The sequence below is a fragment of the Podarcis bocagei genome (genome assembly GCF_964188305.1).
Source record: "Podarcis bocagei genome assembly, chromosome: 8".
Lineage (NCBI taxonomy): Eukaryota > Metazoa > Chordata > Lepidosauria > Squamata > Lacertidae > Podarcis > Podarcis bocagei.
In genome coordinates, this window is record NC_138133.1 from 61,999,807 (window position 1) to 62,019,972 (window position 20,166).

Sequence of the window (20,166 nt, forward strand, 5' to 3'; positions counted from 1 at the left end):
CAGGAAGTGACCTCTCCAGATAGCGGAACGACTCTTCTTTTTTATATCTCTGCAGCTGCGATCTCCTGGGTGACAAGGATGCTGTTAGGCAGCTGAATGTGCATGCTTACTCCATCTACTTCCTTCCCTCCCCCCCCCCTGTGTGGTCCCAGGCACTGGCAACCCACGCTACACCACCATTGTTGAGAACAGCCTTTACCAAAGGTGTCATGGGCTTTGAAGACACTTGAACTCAGGATGCAAGGGAGAAACGTGCTAAAAGGAAGGCACATTTGGCAAACCCTCACCATGATCAACTCCCGCCCGGAAACCTCTGTCCCCACTGTGGAAGTACATGTGGATCCAGAATTGGCCTCCACAGTCACTTACGGACTCTTTGTTAAAACCGTGTTTATGGAAGATAATCTTCCTCGGCTACGAGTGATCGCCAAAGAAGAAGAAGAAAGAAGAAGAAGAAGCAGTCAGCTTAGGAAAATACATGGGAAGTTATTGTTCATCCATCGACTCTAGTATTGCCCACACTCACTGGTCGCAGGTCTGCAGGCTTTCAAGCAAGTCTCTCTCCCAGCCCTGTCTGGAAATGCCAGCGACTGAACCTGAGATCTTCTGCATGCAAGCAGACACTATACCACTGAGCTCTGGCCCTAACTTCTGCACAGGGAAGAGAGAGCACCATCATATGCTTCACCCGAGGCAGGATCAGCTGCTGAGAACTACTTTGGATTTCCTATTGATCTCCTTAACTGTCCCCTGGTGACCCAAAGGTACATTCCTTATAGTGTGAGATAGAACCAGCCATCCAGATCAGGGTTCAGTTCATGCCTTGAGTTTGCCTTAGCTTTAACAAAGCTTGCCAGAGAGATTTCTGCAAGAGCCGCAAGGTGTTTCATTGCTGTCATTTCAGCCTGAAACCCTTTCTGCTTCAGTGAGTGCCTTCCTCCACTCTGCTTCGGGTGTTACTGTGGTGCTTCTGCAAACAATTCTACAAATCAAGAGCTGTAGGGAAGAGTTTTCAAAGACAAGCAACGTAAAACAATACTCCAAACAGACTTCTTGAATGAATGCTTCATATAGCAAAGAGGGGGAACTCAACAAAAAGCCCAGCATGTAAGAACAAAACAAAACGATGGTGTTCATTTCAGTTGGTTCAGAATGTGATTGACAAGAGTCCTGTTAAGGGCAAGGCAGTCGGCATTTGTAATACATTTATTACATCAGTGGTTGCTGGTGCCTTTCTGGACCCAATCCAAAGGGCTGGTTTTAAAGCCATTGAAAGCCCTAAACTTCTCAGGACCAGGCTGTTGAGCTACTTTCACCCATACTTTCCTGCCCTCATCTTAAGATCAGCTTTCCCACTCCCTAGGTCAGTAAAGTGAGAGGCCAGGAAGGAGAGGTAGTGGTGGTTGATAGGTTTGTAAGAAGGTGGGCAGGAGGGGGCTGGCTGAGGGCAGAGTGAGACTGGTTGGGCCGTGCTCCATTTGTCCTAGTGGACCAGCCTCCACTGGGGACTGTGCAGCTCCCTTCCACTGGACCAGCATCAAATCTTTACATTTCAGGCTCTGCAGAACAGCCTGAAGACACACCTTTCTTTCAACTAGCCTCTCAGGCATGATGTTCGTTAGTTGGATGACAGCCAGTTATGTTCTCTCTCTGCTTCTGTACTGTTTTGCATCAAGTGTTGATCTGGAGTTGTTTTAATGTTTTACATTTTGCAGTGTTGCGCTGCCCTTAAATCTGTCGTCTTGTTTGTAGGCCACTTGGGGTGGACCTTTGCCCAGAAAGGCAGCCTAAAACTATTTAAAACAAATTATTTGTGTTCATTAGAGCCACAAATGCGCTTTGTGCTTGTGTGTATGAAGTGTGCACCAGCTGCCCTAAACGTGGCAATTGCTAGGTTTATAGGACTTTGAAAAACTTCAGAGAACTTCAGTGGAGAATCCCACAACACTGACTACCAACTTAGTAGAGTATTAGACAAATTCATGGAGGATCATCAATGACTACTAGTCACAATGGCTGTGCTCTGCCTCTGTTTATATTCATAGAATCATAGAATCATAGAGTTGGAAGAGACCACAAGGGCCATTGAGTCCAACCCCCTGCCAAGCAGGAAACACCATCAGAGCACTCCTGACATATGGTTGTCAAGCCTCTGCTTGCCTCTGAACACCCATTGCTGGGAATCGCAAGAGGGAAGAATGCTGTTGAACTCAGATCCTGCTTCCATAGTGTGAGGGTTTGATTAGCTGCTTGTGCGTGAAAACGTGCTCCCTCAGAGTTTGTGCGCCCCCACAAACCTCCGTGTGTGACGGAGCTCCTCAGACATGTCTGCTCTAGTCACTAGTAGAGTCCGACAGTGGCTGTCTGCGGAAGCGTTTCCAGCAAAGAAGTTCCTTAACGGAAACGCGTCTCCTGGACTCACGGCGTGACAGTTTCCTGCGAGGTATGGGTCTCCCTATGGGAGACTCCGATACCTCACCACTGTTCTCGCTGGAAACCTCCCTGAGCCCTCCCTCCTGCTCGCATTCCCTCAGAGACCCACTCCTCCCCCTGCTGGTCCCTGCTTCAGCAGTTGAGTCTCTTTCATCCTGCCTGAGTCCCTCCACCACCTGATGCTCTGATGGCAGTTCCCTGACATCCACCTCCCCTCCAGGGCCCCCCTCACCCCCTCCCAATTCCTCCCCCCTGGGAGGTGAAGGGCTAAAACCCCGAAACGAATCTTCCTCATCTTCTGACGTCTCGAACAATTCTCTCCATCGATCGTCGTCCTGGCCAGCTGAATCCTCCTCCTCTTCAGAATCTGGGAACCCCTCCAACTCCTCTTCCTCGTCGGTGGTGGCAAAGTATTCCCTTCGGAACCTCGCTACAGGCTGAGGTTTACGTGGGAACCTCTGATGAAAAGTCTCTATTAAAACCTCGTCATTGACATCCTCTGCCCTAACCCAGGTGTTTTCCGACTCCGGTTCCCCTTCCCACATTACCAAATACTCTACTTGATCTCCCTTCCACCTGGAATCGAGGATCTCCGCTACATGGTAGCTGTGTTCCTTCTCCTCCATTGCTGGTCCCCTAGTGACCCTCCCCTCACTGTCTCCTCTATACGGTGACAGCAACGACCTGTGAAAAACTGGGTGCAGCTTCATGTGGTTCGGTAACCGGAGCCTGAAAGCCACTGGATTGACCTGCTGTATGACTTCAAACGGACCCAGCCTTTTGGGTCTTAATTTCTTACAACCTCCTTTGAATGGCAACCCTTGGGTTGACAGCCACACCTGGTCCCCCACCCTGATGCTTTCACCTTCCCTTCTGTTTTTGTCTGCTTGCCTCTTATATTCCTCCTTAGCCCTGTTTAAGTTGAGTTGGAGCTGGCGATGGATCGCTTCCATTTCTTCCACGAACTGTTCCGCAGCTGGAACGCTCCAGTTCTCCCCCTCCCCCCCTGGGAAGGCTCTGGGATGGCACCCGTGATTAGCCAAAAAGGGGCTCATCCCCGTGGACACGTTCTCTGTATTGTTGTAGGCAAATTCTGCCAACGCCAGCTTCTCCACCCAATCATTCTCTCTGTCATTAACATAACACCTCAAATATTGTTGGAGAACCCCATTTGCTCTTTCCGCCTGCCCGTTGGTTTCAGGATGACGGGCCGTCGAGAAATTAACCTCTACATGCAGTAAGCTCATGAGCTTCCTCCAGAACCTGGAAGTAAATTGTTTCCCTCGGTCTGAAACCACCCTCAAGGGGGCGCCATGCAACCTAAACACATTCTCTACAAACAATTTGGCGGTTTCTTCTGCTGTAACCGCATGTGAGCAGGCTATGAAGTGGGCCATTTTAGTTAACAGGTCTACTACAACCATGATGGCTGTTTTCCCTCTAGACCTTGGCAGATCAGTCATGAAATCTATTGCCACTGCTTCCCACGGTCTCTCAGGTGTGGGCAGTGGTTCTAATAAACCAGCCGGCGCCTGCCTCTCCCCCTTGGCTCTTTGGCATTGTTCACACCCTCTCACATACTCCCGCACATCTTCCCTGACCTTGGGCCACCAAAATTCCCTGGTAACCAGCCACATGGTTTTGTGTTGCCCAAAGTGCCCTGCTGTGGGGCTATCGTGCAGCTGCTTGAGTACTTTCTCCCTCAATTCCCCTTCAGGTATATATAACGCTCCCTTATAATACAATGCCCCATTTCTCTCCTCAAAACCACCGGGTTTGTCTTCCTCCCCTCTGAGATCCCTGAGTTTCCCCTGGGCGTATGCATCCTGCACCGTACCCTCTACCAATTCCCTTTGCCCCACCAAAGTCGCCCCACACACCCAGCGGTCCTCTGGAATGATATGGGTTTCTTCGGGTGCTCCCTCCCCCTCCAAATATTCAGGTTTGCGTGAGAGAGCGTCCGCCCTAACATTCTCTGGGCCTGGCACATAACAAATCTCAAAGTTAAATTTGGAGAACTCTTGGGCCCATCTCAACTGCCTTTGGTTGAGCACTCGCGCCGTTCTCCAGTACTCTAGATTTTTATGGTCCGTGCACACTTGCACTTTATGTTGTGCACCAACTAGCAGATGCCTCCATCTCCGGAACGCCTCATGAATAGCAAGCAGTTCTCGGTCGTACACCGTGTAGTTCCTCTCGGATTTGTTCAGCTTCCGCGAGAAGAAGGCACACGGACGCCACTCCGACTCCTCCTTCCCCGGCTGCAGAAGAAGCACCGCCCCTATGGCTCTGTCAGATGCGTCTGTTTCAACCCTTAGCTTCTTTCGTAAATCCACATGCAGAAGTTGTTCTTCAGAGGCGAAGGCCCTTTTCAGTTCCTCAAACGCTCGCTCCGCCTCCGCCGTCCATACAAACTTCTTCTTACTGCTGCGACAGTCAGTGATGGGCGCCGTCAGATGGGCGAAGTTGCGGATGAACTTACGATAAAAGTTTCCAAACCCTAGGAACCTCTGCACATCCTTCTTGGTTTTGGGTGTTTTCCATTCCAGCACTGCCTGTACCTTGCCGGGATCCATGGCCAATCCCTTGTCTGACAGGCGGTACCCCAGGAATTCCACCTCCTTGGTATGGAACCGACACTTCTCCAGTTTGACCCACAGCCTGTTGGCTTGCAGTCTGCTCAACACTTCTCTGACGTCTCTCACATGTTGCTCCTCATTCTCAGAATACACCAACACATCATCTAGAAAGGCAACGCAATTCTTGTAGAGCAAAGGGCCCAGCACGTGGTTCATAAAAGATTGAAAACACGCGGAGCCTGCTTGTAATCCAAATGGCATAACGAGGTATTCAAACGCCCCCAAAGGGGTAAACATGGTGGTTTTCCATTCATCCCCTTTCCTTATGCGTATCAGGTTGTACGCCCCCCTTAGATCCAGCTTTGTGAAAATCTCTCCCTTCCTCACCATGGTCAAAATATCATCAATTCTGGGCATAGGGAACGCCACCGGTTCAGTCACTGCATTCAGCCGCCTAAAATCACATACAAGTCTCGGCTTGTCCGCATTTTTTTTGTCCACAAAGAACACTGGGCTCCCCCCTGCTGCTTTGGACTCTCTGATGAAGCCTCTCTTCAGGTTCTTGTCAATGAACCCTCGCAACTCCTGCATTTCCCTGTCTGACATGGCATACAACTTGCCCACGGGAAGCTGTGCTCCAGGGAGTAAATTGATCTGACAATCAAAGGGTCTATGAGGTGGTAGTTGGTCAGCTTCCTTCTCGCTGAACACGTCGCTGAGATCTGCATACTGTGGTGGTACCTTCACCTTCCCCATTACTTCAGTCCCTGCTAGGGTGGCTTGGGCCCCTACTGAACCCTTCTCCCCTTTGCAGTGTTCTAGGCAATGTGCTGAACCAAAGGACACCACTCTTTGATGCCAGCCAACCAGCGGATCATGTAGAGCTAGCCAGCTCATTCCCAAAATAATGGGAGCGCCTCCCAGGGTGGCCACATTAAACGCTATCAGTTCTGTGTGCCTTGCCACCCTCATTATCATTGGGACAGTCTGCAAGCGGACTCCTCCTCCCAACAACTCCCTGCCATCAATCGTGGTCACCTGCAGGGGGTTGCTTAAAGGGATGGTCTGTATCTGGTGTTCAGCAGCAAACTCCTTGCTCATAAAATTGCAGGAGCTGCCTGAGTCCAATAGCGCCTTTATTTTTAGGGGATGCCCATTCTGCAGCTCTAGCGACACTTCAATCACTAGAGCAGGTCGAGGAGCTTCTGGCACGGGCACTTTCACTGCTCTTTGGCCTGGCTGCAGTGCCCCAATTGTGGCAACCAGGCGTTGGCTTTTACCTGCTCCGCTCCCCCTTCTTCTCCCCCCTCAACAGCTCCCACCATCCCTTGCCATTCCTTCCTCTGGGGGCAGACTCTGGCAAAGTGGCCTGGCTGTTGGCAGAGATAGCATTTCCGGGGGCCCTTTCCCTCCTTCTTAGCTCCCTCGCTGGTTTTTGAAAATGCGCGCGCGCGCGCTGTTCCGATTTCCATCGGCTCTGCCGGCGGGAAAGCTGGCTCAGGAATGTCTGGAATGCGGAACTCCTTCCAACGTTCCCCTCTCCCTTCCCGCCTCTCCAAGGCTCTTGCCTCCTGCCGCGCTCCTATGGTCAGCGCAGATTTGGTCAGCTGATCCATAGACTCCGCCCTGGGGCTCCGTGCCAGCTCGTCTTTCACCCCCGAAGAAAGACCTTCTTCAAATAGCATTTGAACGGGTGCCGCCGATAAATCCCAACTCAGTCTGTGAATCAGCATGGTAAACTCAGTCCAATATTCACGGACAGATCGACTCCCCTGCTTACAAGCCATTAGCTGTCTGCGCACCACCCCTTCCTCAATATCGCTGGAAAACATGATATCCATTGCACGAAAGAACTTCATTGTGTCCTTTAGTATGTCATTGTGCGTTGCCATTAGGGGTCGAACCCAGTCTCTAGCCCCTTTCTCAAGATGCCCAATTACAAAAGCAACTCGCGATTCCTCATCAGGGAACTCATCGAACTGCACATTAAGGGCATATTGCATCTCTGTCCTAAAAGCATGGTAGTCCTTGGGGTCCCCCCCAAATTTCTGCACCAATCCTGGTACCTTTCTGGGGAATTGAGTGGCTCTCCCCTTCTTGTCTGCATCCTGAGCCCTTCTCTCCTCCAGCCTCGCCGTCTGCAGGGCCAGTTGAACCTCCAACGCTCGGTATCTATCTTCCCAGCTTGGACCAGCTCCAGCCCCTGCTCCTCCGGTTCCGGTTGGTTCGCTCATGATGCCTTCTCTTGCACAGGCAGCGTACAATGACTGTCGGACTGCTGTGAGGGTTTGATTAGCTGCTTGTGCGTGAAAACGTGCTCCCTCAGAGTTTGTGCGCCCCCACAAACCTCCGTGTGTGACGGAGCTCCTCAGACATGTCTGCTCTAGTCACTAGTAGAGTCCGACAGTGGCTGTCTGCGGAAGCGTTTCCAGCAAAGAAGTTCCTTAACGGAAACGCGTCTCCTGGACTCACGGCGTGACAGTTTCCTGCGAGGTATGGGTCTCCCTATGGGAGACTCCGATACCTCACCACTGTTCTCGCTGGAAACCTCCCTGAGCCCTCCCTCCTGCTCGCATTCCCTCAGAGACCCACTCCTCCCCCTGCTGGTCCCTGCTTCAGCAGTTGAGTCTCTTTCATCCTGCCTGAGTCCCTCCACCACCTGATGCTCTGATGGCAGTTCCCTGACACATAGGCATTTGGTTGGCCACAGTGAGAACAGGATGCTGGACTAGATGGGCCATTGGCCTGATCCTGCAGGGCCCACACACACATGGAGAGCAAATGTCACCGGATGAGGACCAAAAGTAGCAATCAAAACTAATCTGCTCTCAGTAATGGAAATATTGCTTTTAATTCCTCCACATACAAACAAAAAGGATGATGCCAGTGAATCTACAGCAAATCATCCTACAGTTCTGTGGGTGGATTCAGCTGTAGGAGAGCCGCAGAAATGTCTTTAAGCCAGATTATTTACTTCTTGAGGCTCACATTGACTATACAGTGTGGGCTTGTGGGTTTAGTTTCTACTCTCATACAGAAGTCCTAAGCTGGGCATGGGTGGATAGATTGGGGGAGGGGGTTGAGCAAGATTGAATAATTGTATGTGTTTATTATACTAAGTGTATCAGTCTATGCTAGCAATATTTGATACTCAACCACACTTTGAAAAAATCAGATCCCATTAGTAGACTGAATAATTTATCAGGTTATACAACAGAGTTTAATTGATGGTTGCATTGCTTCCCTAGATGTTACAATTATTTAGTGCTTTTGTACCATGCTGATGTGGAGAATATTCTTACAGTTGGGGTTCGATTTCAAAAGCCAGCTCCACGAGAATTAAATATGCATCCTGGAATGGAGACAGTCTCACCATTGTCCACCACATCAAAGATCCTTTCAGTACCAAATACCTTTACTTTTGGAGACCTGGGCAAAAAGCAAAACACAGATGCTATGCATAAATGCCTGCATGAAAATAAATGCAGATGCAAGAAAAATCCTAGCATACAAAATAACTAGCCACACAATCCTATGTACATCTCATCAGAAGAAAACTACTTTGTATCCAGTGAGGTTTTTGCATCAGGTAAGTGAGCGCAGACTTGCAGACAATGTTGAATCCCCCCCACTAGCTACTACCTGGCAATTATCTGAGACGTGCTTTGAACAGGATACTTAAGAAGCGCTTAAATCTCTCTCCTTTGGTATCAGTGGGTCTTAAACTGTTCTTAATTTTGGCTGGTTTGTGGCTGGCATGTTCTAATAGATGCTGGGCAGGGGAGGGGGGAAATACTTTATTTTAAAATATGCAATCAATCCTCTTTTATACTCCATGCTTTTTTTAACAATATCCTTGTTAGCTGAAGAGGCAGCTAGAGGAGCGAGAGCTGGAGTCAAACCACATCCGGAAGTCCATTGGTTATTTCTTCCTGCAATAGATCCATAAGTTTCAGCACTGCATTCAAATTCTTGAATTAAAGACCAAGACTGAAACAGTCCCATTCACACTCTGTCACTCATACACAATTATTTTGGGGAGTTCTCATAACTCATCCTGCAGAGATAATCCTTACTAATCCCTAAATTAGTTTGGTATTAGCAAGATTTGGTACACTTTTGCTTATGTCAGGCCTTAAAATTAATAGCATAACAAGTAAAATCTATGTAATTTAGGTATCTTCAGGCTTTTCAGATGCAAATCATTTTTAAACATTTACCATACATTTGCATGGTGGGTAGTGCTCCTGTTGTGACCTACTTTGGATCAAGTCATGACCCCCTAGTGGGTCCAGACCCACCAGCTTAAGATCGCTAATGTAGTTGACGTATGTCACAGGTAGATCAACGTAATTTGCAACAAAATACTGGCCCGCAAGCGGAAGATTTCCCGCTGCTACATTGAAAGAGATGGTCAAACACATTCAATTAGTTGTAAATCTAAAGCAGCTCTATATTAACATCACACCAGGGCTGGAAATACACCGCAGGTATTCTGTCAGAAAATCTGCCATGTCCAATGTCTACACAGCCAGGGAAGGGAAGATAAAGGCACAAATGCAGAAAATACAAAAATGGCAGAAAATGAAGGACACACTCACAGCTTCTTGGGAAATGGTGCCAATGCCCACCAATCTGAGACTCTGTTGGTAATGATACCCTCAACTCACAGACATGAGCATGCAAGCCCAATGCCCTTGTTTGCATCACCCCCTCACACACAGCTCCCAACGTTTCAGCTTAGAATTGTTGCTGTCTGTGGATCTCTCTGCTGTGCTTGTTGTTGTCTGAGGTTTTTATGTACTTGCTGTAAACCACCCTGGATTTTTTATTTTATTTTAAAATTATCTTTATTGAGTTTATAAACAAAGAAAATAAGAAGAAGAAAGAAAATACAAATAGCCAAGAATTTCCCATAAAGGAAAAAAGGTGGCATTTAAGTTTACAAACTGCTCATATCTGTGTTCCAATTCAATTAATCGTTGCTACCTACATATACAGTGGTACCTCGGGTTAAGTACTTATTTCGTTCTGGAGGTCTGTTCTTAACCTGAAACTGTTCTTAACCTGAAGCACCATTTTACCTAATGGGGCCTCCCGCTGCCGCCGCGCCGCCGGAGCACGATTTCTGTTCTCATCCTGAAGCAAAGTTCTTAACCCGAGGTACTATTTCTGGGTTAGTGGAGTCTGTAACCTGAAGCGTATGTAATCTGAAGCGTATGTAACCAGAGGTACCACTGTAATTTAATATGCCTATATACAATGTAACAAACAGTAATAAAAAGAAATGTGAATACTTCCGATTAAGTCTATAACACTCTTCCTGCTGTAACCATTAGATCCATACACTGTCTTCCTACTTATATCTATTATTTAATTTCATCATTATTGTTTTTTGTATTAATACCATATGTTGTTACTCATTCCTCTAACGTCAGAAAGCCTCTACTATTGCAGTATCACTGGAGATATTCTCTCACCATTTTCCATTCCTTGTCCACCTCCTTTTCTGAGGCTCCTCTCACTGGTTCCATTTTTTCCGCTAACATTAGATATTCTACCAGTTTAGCTTGCCATTCTATCTTGGTTGGAATTTTAACTGATGGAAGAGAGTTTTGAAATGAAATGAAATGAATAAACATGCTCCTTCACGGTGCTTTTCACTTTCCATCAACAGTTCTGCCCTATTTGGATTGTTCTGCTGGACTATATTCATGGATGGATCTGGTCCCCATGAGCATTTTCCTCCTGCTGGCGTATCAGGGAGCACCATTGGCCTCTGTGCCTGGCATTCTGCTTGCATAATAGGGATTCTTCAAAATCCCTGAACCCTTCAGCCTACATAACTCTAGAACAGGATTGCTTCTTTAATCTAACTTCATTAGGCACAACGGTTGCCATAAAAAATGGTAATACTCCCAAGGCTTTTTTCCCTCCCAATATATTTTTTGAAGATTTTTTTTTTAATGGTAAATGCTCACTGAATTTTTTATATATCCAGGGAAAGAGTCGAGATTGAATAAAACTGCTTTGTCAAGACACAGTAAAAGTGGAGCTTTGGGACTTTCTAGATGGCAATTTCACTTTAATGCTTTTCAGTCAAACCAGCCAATTTATTTGCTTCAGAACTCTAAACGTCTGTAGTAGGCACCCACAGAAATACACTTTCCATCTTTGGGAGCTGTCCCTCTCTTCTTTTGTCATCAGCTTTATGCAGCTTAGACGCAATGACTGATCCACACAATCTAACATCCTGTGGTCTCCAGGAGAGCATCCCTGGAACCACTGGAAGCACCAGATAAGCACCTTATGCCAGTGCTAGACCAATGGTCCATCTTGCTCAATATTGTGAGTACTGTCCAGTCAGTACTGGAAGTGGCTCTCCAGGGTTTCAGGCAGGGGACAATCCCAGCCCTACCTGAAGTTATCAGGGATTGCACCTAGGCCCTTCTACATGCACGGCAAATGGTCTGCTAAATGGGAAGCAGAAGGTGTCTATAGGTCTGCTTGCCCCAGACACTCTGGGTGGCTTCCAGCATATATAAAAACATAATAAAACATTAAACATTTAAAACATCTCTCTACAGGGCTGCATTCAGATCTCTTCTAAAAGTCTTATAGTAGTTTATCTGTTTGACATCTGGCTGGCGGGCATTCCACAGGGCAGGCTTCACTACTGAGAAGGCCCTCTGCCTGGCTCCCTGTGACCTCCCTTCTCACAGGGAGGGAACTGTCAGGAGGCCCTTGGTGCTGGATCTCTGTGTCCAGGCTGAATGCTGCAGGTGGAGATGCTCCTTCAGGTATACAGCCCTGAGGCCATTTAAGGCTTTAAAGGTCAGTACCAGGACTTTGCATTGTGCTCGGAAACATATTGGGAGCCAAAGTAGGACTTTCAGGACCAGTGTTATATATGGTCCCAGTGGCCACTCCCAGTCACCAGTCTGGCTGCCACATTCTGGATTAGTTGTAGTAGCCCAAGTGGGAGATAACCAAGGCAAATTCATCAGCCCCCCCCCCCCAGGTTCTATTTTGAATTCCATAACTCACCTTCAACTGGATGGGGTTATTTTTCTTGTTTACATTTTATACTTGCTACTGCTGATTTCTATCTATTTATGGTTTGTATAGTTGCTGTTGTGTTGTTTTTCTTGTACGAGTTTATCGTTCATTTTATATGTATCTTTATATTTATTTTATATTTTGCCTTGGGCCATATTTAATTGGAAAAGGCAGCTGATAAATGCCTATGTTGAAATTCCCTCCACTGCACAGTTATTAAAGGGAAGAATCTCTTTCCTTGGCTGCACCCAGTGACCCTCCATAAAATGCTTCCACTTGTTTACCCCCCAAGGTATTAATATATTGATTTCACCTACCTGTAAAAAACATTATGGATCTCCAGTTCTCCAATCACTTCAGCGCATGTTATTTCCTGTGCTGACAAGGATTTATTGAAATACCAGTTTGACTGCTCTTTCTGTTACAGAAGGAATGCTTCACTCCAGATGCTATTCACTATTTTTAGACACACCAGTGTGGGTGGGTTGGGGTGGCAGGAGATTTTTCAGTGCTGAGCCATTTCTTAATAATATATTGGCGTGGGCGCAGAGAGTTAAATAATTAATATTGAATGATATTGTTCTCCTTTGTAAATTTTAGAAAACAGAGTAGAAAAAATAATAAAGAGTGTAACTACATTTTGGTAATATATTTCAGAAGATAGCATTTTTTTTATTAAAGAAGAACAACACACTAAAACCTACTGGGGCCAATATCTTGTTTAATCTCAATCTTTGTGTTACGTTTATTTCATTTATTTCAATTGGTACATTTATTTCAGTGGGCTTACTACTTTGAATATGATTTACTCAGATACTACCCACAGCAGGGTAAAATTCACCTAATGAGTCCCATCACTGGAAACCCGCAAAACAACTTCTGCCTGTGCCATGGTGTCCCCCCCCCTCCTGCAATGGGCACCCCCACCGCCTTTAAATTGCTTTGTGTATGAGGGAAGGAAGAGGGAGGATGGTTCCATCTGGCAAGCTGAAATGCTTTGTGCTGACAAAATGATTGGCATATTGCACTGTTAGATTCTTCCCACACTTTCAAGCAAAGCTTATGTATAGAAATTAAGGACATGTCCTTTCTATAGGAATAATCTACTAGCTGATGGGATACAGCAAGGGAAGGGAACCTCAGGCCCAGGAGTCAAATTCAGCTTCCCTATCCAGCCATTGGGACACACTCTCTGCACCCTTCTCAAATGCTTTTGCCTGACTAGAATGTGACTAGAATGCCTCTTGTCTGCCTGGGTAGAGGTGTGTGCACAGAAACCTATGAATGCTGTGTGGTTGGAATGTAATCTACTAAGCAAAGTAAAATAAATTATTGCCCCACCCACCTTTGCCTCTGGCCCCACCCACTATTGGCATGCATCTCCCAGAAACTTCCTCTTGGCCTGAAAAACGTTCCAATTATTATTATTATTAGTAGTAGTAGTTTAGTTGTTTAGTCGTGTCCGACTCTTTGTGACCCCCTGGACCAGAGCACGCCAGGCACTCCTGTCTTCTACTGCCTCCTGCAGTTTGGTCAGACTCATGTTTGTAGCTTCGAGAACACTGTCCAACCATCTCATCCTCTGTCGTCCCCTTCTCCTTGTGCCCCCCATCTTTCCCAACATCAGGGTCTTTTCCAGGGAGTCTTTTCTTCTCATGAGGTGGCCAAAGTATTGGAGCCTCAGCTTCACGACCTGTCCTTCCAGTGAGCATTCAGGGCTGATTTCCTTAAGAATGGATACGTTTGATCTTCTTGCAGTCCATGGGACTCTCAAGAGTCTCCTCCAGCACCATAATTCAAAAGCATCAATTCTTCGGCGATCAGCCTTCTTTATGGTCCAGTAGTAGTAGTAGTAGTAGTAGTAGTAGTAGTAGTAGTAGTATTTCTCCCAAAGGAGTCAAGAGTGGCAAATGTTTTAAAACAATTCCACTACAGATACAGATTGGGAAAGATCTATACTCAAAAGGTTTGCTGGAAGAGAAAGGTCATCAGTAAGTGCCAAAAATACAGTGGTACCTCTGGTTAAGAACTTAATTTGTTCCGGAGGTCCGTTCTTAACCTGAAACTGTTCTTAACCTGAAGCACCACTTTAGCTAATGGGGTCTCCTGCTTCTGCCGTGCTGCCGCCGCCGCCCGATTTCTGTTCTCCTCCTGAAGCAAAGTTCTTAACCCAAAGTACTATTTCTGGGTTAGTGGTGTCTGTAACCTGAACATAGCTGTCAACATTTCCCTTTTTTTAAGGCAAATTCCCTTATTCTGAATCGGATTCCTCTCAAGAAAAGGGAAAAGTTGACAGCTATGAACCTGAAGCGTCTGTAACCCGAGGTACCACTGTACATGTGCTAATATTTAACAGGAGTGAACTCCAAATGGAAGGTGTCACAACACCAGAGGCCTGATTCCTATATTGTGTGTGTCAGGGAACTGACATCGGAGCGAGAGGCGAAGGGAAGGCTCTCAGATGATGCTGGTGAAGGACCCAGCAGCCGGGGGAGAAACAGCTCAGTAGAGGGGGAAGCCAATCGGCGCAACACCAGGGATAAAGGGGGGCCGACGGGGGAATTGGAGAGAGGGCTCCAGGACTCTTCACTGGACATCAGTGAGGAGAGCCCAGGTCCTCCGCTACCCACGCCTACCCTGCGCAGAAGACTCCCACGCAGTGAGAGGAGGAGGAGACTGGGTGTCAAGCAACTTTTATGCTGGAAGAGGTTCAAGAAACGCCCACTGACGGATTCTGCCAGTTACTGAGGCAGCCACGGGAAGAAGGGGCTGCGCAGTCAGAAAGGTTTAACAAGGGAAATTAACCGAGAAAGGCACCAGCTTACGCACGAGTAACTCATACCCACTACAGTGTGGAATGGTTCTCCTAATAAGATGGTGTCCGCAGGCCGTCCTCAGTGATTGAGCAGGTATAGAAGGGGTGAGACACTCTATTTCAGGTATAGGATTTGGCAGAAGCCAGGCACACCGCTGCCATGACAGATACATCCCTGGAAATCTCCCCTTCTCCAAGCTGCCCACATCCAACCCACAGATGAATCGCTTTTTCATCGTTCTGCAGGCAATGCAGTTCCCCTGGCACTGTATTACACCAGCCAAACTTTGGAGAGAGGGCCCTACATCTAGCATGCCAGTGACCTGCCTCAAGTTCTGCTGGCATAGCAGAGCTTTTACTGCTCTCGAAACCACCTCAGCCAGCAGAACTTGAGCAGAGGATTGCGCCCTTGATGAAGCAAATAATTTCTCAAAATTATGCTGCATATTTTGAAAGGGAATGATATGGGGATTTGATATGCTGCACTTTACCCAATTGTGCACCCCCCCCCAATAATAAAGTAGAGTCACAGTGGTACAAATGCAATCAATCAGTTGCAAGTGTAAGAAATGCAATTAATTACTTCGATAATAACAACCAAATTTTTACTGAGTCTGCTGGGCTTCATTTCCAGCTCTATAAATCACTAGGACATCTCACACACATGCTGAATAAAAAAGATTAATCCATTTTGATAAATGTGCTAAAAGCAGGCCCCCCAGTTTTAAACAATGAATGTGTTAAAGAATTAGCAGGCTTTGGGAAACAACTGGGATCCATAGATTTTGATCAGATCTATCTCTGCAATCAGAGCTTTTATTTTCTCTATTTCTCGCTATATAAAGAAGCTTGAATTTTCAGGATTGCAACAAAATCCTTACACCTTGGGTGGTGCTGAAGCTTTTTGCAGGATCAGTACCTCTGAAAATGGATTCAATACCTTGCAGGTGAGTGCCTTAGAGGACATATGGCATAAGATAAGCTATAGTACTTATATAGGATTTAAAGGGCAAGATGGGCAGGCTGAAGTGCTAGAGGGGTTTATGGCTGACTAGCAGGTGAAAGTCAATTCCATATGAGCGGATCATGAGAAAAAGACAAGGGTAGGCAAGGCTGGCCCAAGACATTTTGGCAACTGAGGCAAACAAAAAAATGGTGCCAGGGGAAAAGAGATGCGTGAAGATCTACATCAGGAACAAGCAGGGAATAAAAATCTACACTGAAAACAGCCTTCTCTACTTGACCAGAAGAAAAGACCTAAAGCATGGTGAGGACTCTATATATGCAATTATTTGCACTGGAATCACACCGCCTTATATTTTGGAGTTAAGTTGTAGCATTGTTGGAAAGTGTGCATTTGTCTGGAGGCTTTAGGAAATGAACAACTGTTGTTATTTGTGGGTTCCAGATAAGGACTTGCTGAAACACATTCTGTGTTTCACAAAGAACATCACTCACTTCCTGCAACCTCTCTTTCAATGATTGGGAGGAGGCTGCAAAAAGGGGCAAAATCATCATTCAGAGTGAGGGCAGGATGTGTTGCCATCCCTCTGCTCCAGTTTTGTAATGCTATCACATATGCTTATCCTGGTTTCATGATGTCACAAAGTTCAATCTCATTGGCTGTTTGATGTAGTGATACCACCATGAGCCCTCGGATTATCTCTAGAAGAAGCACTTTTTGCTTTGTTTCAAAAGAAAAAAATGGCACTAAAGCTGCAGTTCAGCTGCAGGTAGCAACATGTAAAAAAAAGAAAGAAAGAAAGAAAGAAAGAAAGAAAGAAAGAAAGAAAGAAAGAAAACAGCAGGAGTAGATCTACTTAACTTCCCGAATTCTCACTGGTGAAAAATTTAGCCCAGCCATTTTTCAAACAAAAGCTGTATCTAGGTGACCCATTTTTCCACCACTACAAAAATACTTTAAAAGGTTTTTCTGGGAGCCCACGCAAAGGAGAAAAACTGGGTCTTTTTAATTTCCTGGTGGCTAGAATGCCATTGGTAGAATCCCTTACTGAACTGTTTGCAAATGCCACTGCTTTATAGAGAAGTATCAAAGCCGAGTCGTGCAGAGATGAGTTATGTGACTCATTCAGACTTCTTTAAATGAAAGAAAAGAAACCAAGTGAAAGCCATTTCCTTCCCCATTTCCTTCCAAAGTCTGTCCCCTTGTCAAACAGTACACATATTCTTTTCCCCCAGTCCTAAAATATTTCTTTACTCTCTTGACACAATGCATTTCAAATGTGAGGAGGAGCTACATCGATGTTCTAACGCCCTGACTATTCCATCTTATCTATGGGGTGAGCAGTATGATTGTCGCGTGAAGGTCCTAACAAGCGCAGTTTTAAATTGCAACCTTTTTTTCTACTTGCCACAATGCTTGTCAGTGGATTAGATTAATGTGAAGCCATTTCCTGTTCTCATTACTGCCTTTGTTAGGAGAACGAAATACCTGAATCTTAATTCCTCCAAGCATTGTCAGAAATGGACTGGTGGTCTTGCCTTTTTCATATTTCAAAGCTTGATTGAAATAACCCCATCATTCTTTTTCTTTTTTTGACAAGGAACAGAGTGACTACCATGTTAAAATCATTTACTTCAACAGTCTCTCTTACTGCAGTACATTTGTTATGCTAAGTGTGAGGCCTTGCCAGTTGATTGGCTTATTGTTAGGTGAATGTACAGTCCTTATGTGATTATTTCAGGGGATCCAAACCATGTTATATTCTGATACAGTGAATTCATGTGTGCTATGCTGGAAATTGACCTCTTTCTTCAGCAGGGTGAGGGGTGGGTGGGTGAGAATCACACAACGTGACTGAAGTGGTAACAAAGGGGACTTTTTTTGACATCAGGTGATCCTTAGGAGTAAAGCCTTAAATTCTCCTTCATGGCAGATGGGTTAAAAGGGTGGTGCAAGGAGGCCCTGTGAGCTGGCTAAATTCTTACACAGTTTGGAGTCAGGGGATATCTATTTGTAATAGCAGAGGATTCTCTTTCAACTTTTTCATTTCTTTTAAAAACTGATTTTGCTGCTGTGGTAAAGCAATGGAAGCAATTTACCTCCTATCCACAGCCATTTCCCATTGAAATCAATGGGATACTTCAGCCTTTTGTTATTACTCCATCCTATGCTCAAGTTGTAGATATGTGTGAATAAAACCATATACAGTTGTACCTTGGAAGCCGAACAGAATCCGTTCCGGAAGTCCATTCAACTTCCAAAACATTTGAAAACTAAAGTGCAGGAAGTTTGGGTTCCAAATAACGTTTGCAAACCAGAACACTCACTTCCGGGTTTGCGACGTTCGGGAACTAAGCTGTTTGACTTCCAAGGTATGAATGTATCCGAAAGATACCACAGACTCCATTTCCCTTCATTCCAAGGAAACTGAATGCTGAGTCAGTGCTGGAATTCCTGGGGTCTCTTGCTACTCAGAGATTCGGGTGTGCACAACAATTTTAACATATCCTTAGCAATGCTGGATATTGCTTTATAAACAATAATTTTAGGAAGTTTCAGCATTAAGTAAAGAAGAATGGATAGGCGTCACACATCTTCCAGACAGCCTTTGGGTTTGCTAGGTACCTTTATGTAACTGGAAAAATGAGTGGTGGCAGTCACATAGAATTGTGCTATTGTGAAAGCTGTATATTATTCTTTCTCTGTCCTTGTGCATGGCATGTCACTCCAAGACAAAATCATGTTTCATCAGTCACTTGGCTGAGTTAGATCAGTCCCAAGACCACTGACACATAGAGGCAGTCAGATTTTTAACTCATCCGAAACAGCTGCAGTTTGCAAGAATCACAAAATTCTGAGGTGATGCCATGTTTATTAAGCACATCCTTGTTATCTCATTATAGCAAATAAGCTGCTAAGTACTTACAAGCTGCTTCCCTTTTAGATACACAGCAAGTAAGAAGATGTAATCGGAGGTGTAGGCATATCGATCCGTTTCCGTTACTCTACAGAAAATTGCTTTAGGCTAAATGCCAGCGTAGTTTAACCAGCTGCTCTTTTTCCTCATACAGATTGATCTGAGATCTTTCCTCTCACAGTAACGCTGTCAATATGGAATTGATTCAGAACTCTCGCAATCCAATCTAAATTGGAGGAAGGATTATAAAGGGAAGAAAAAGAGATTTTGCTCAGGACTCTAAATTAAAGTTATGTAAATGAACCCTTCACAAATGTGCTAATGACTTACATGCAAGCTTTAATAAAGCCGGAAGCCAATTTTAAATTCATTTTGTGTCGTCGTCGTCCCCGACGTTCACTAAATTCTGTGCCTAATTATGAATGAACTAAGGTGTTCAGTCTTCACTCGGCCTGATATTATGAATTATTTTCAATTCATGTTATTCATGAAATGGCTTAAAACCTGAACTTTAGAATGTTTAGTGAGAATTAAGCCCAAGTTGCTTTTGGGTGTTTGTAAGATTACAGTAGAGTCCTGTGCATGCTTACCTAGGGCCAAACTGAACGAGGTGGAATCAACACAATTAGTAACAATATGAATGCCTTTTTAAAAAAGCAAATAGCAGGCATGGTGAGGGTAATCTGAATCAGGACTCCAACATTGGCATAGACTGCAGTGGTGTCCAAACTTTTTTCAAAGAGGGCCAGATTTGATGCTGTGAAGAGCCATGAGGGCCAACCAAAGTTGTTGACTCTTTTTAAGGATTGAAGTTGTTGAGGTTTTCTTTAGGATTTTACCCCAGGAAATAAACTGCCACAGGGGCCGGATTAAACCAAACGGCGGGCACACATGCCTGGTGTAGAGAGCTTTAACTCTTTCCCTCCACTGGGATCCCAATCCAGTTCTCCTCTACCTCCCCACTATTTACATTGTTAAAAACGCTTCCATTTGCATGGTAACACTTGATTAAATGTAAGGGGATTTATTTTAGAATCAATCAAAATGCATTTTAGTGTGCGTTCTCTCTCTCTCCAGTGTTCACCATCAATCATGTCAAGACAGAAAAGCTTGGAATATACAAGGCGTGAATGTACAATGCACAGTGATCACTGATAACAAAGGTAGCAGCTAATGGAACGGCATTTCCCCAGGAAGTATATTAGCTATTGGTAAATTGGTCCCATTATCAATATATGGGTGAATGGCTTGATGTGTTTTGTAAAACATTATAAAAAGAACACTTTTACAGTGGTACCTCGCAAGACGAATGCCTCGCAAGACGGAAAACCCGCAAGACGAAAGGGTTTTCTGTTTTGGAGGCGCTTCGCAAGACGAATTTCCCTATGGGCTTGCTTCG

At 45.4% G+C, this 20,166-nt stretch overlaps 1 long non-coding RNA gene across 1 annotated transcript; it reads left to right on the forward strand.

Moving 5' to 3' along the window:
• Positions 1 to 15,844: 15,844 nt before the first annotated feature.
• On the forward strand, positions 15,845 to 19,137 carry LOC308593152. Its single transcript, XR_014010789.1, has 2 exons — positions 15,845 to 16,619; positions 16,661 to 19,137. It is a non-coding gene; the product is annotated as an uncharacterized lncRNA (long non-coding RNA).
• The last annotated feature ends 1,029 nt before the right edge of the window (positions 19,138 to 20,166 follow it).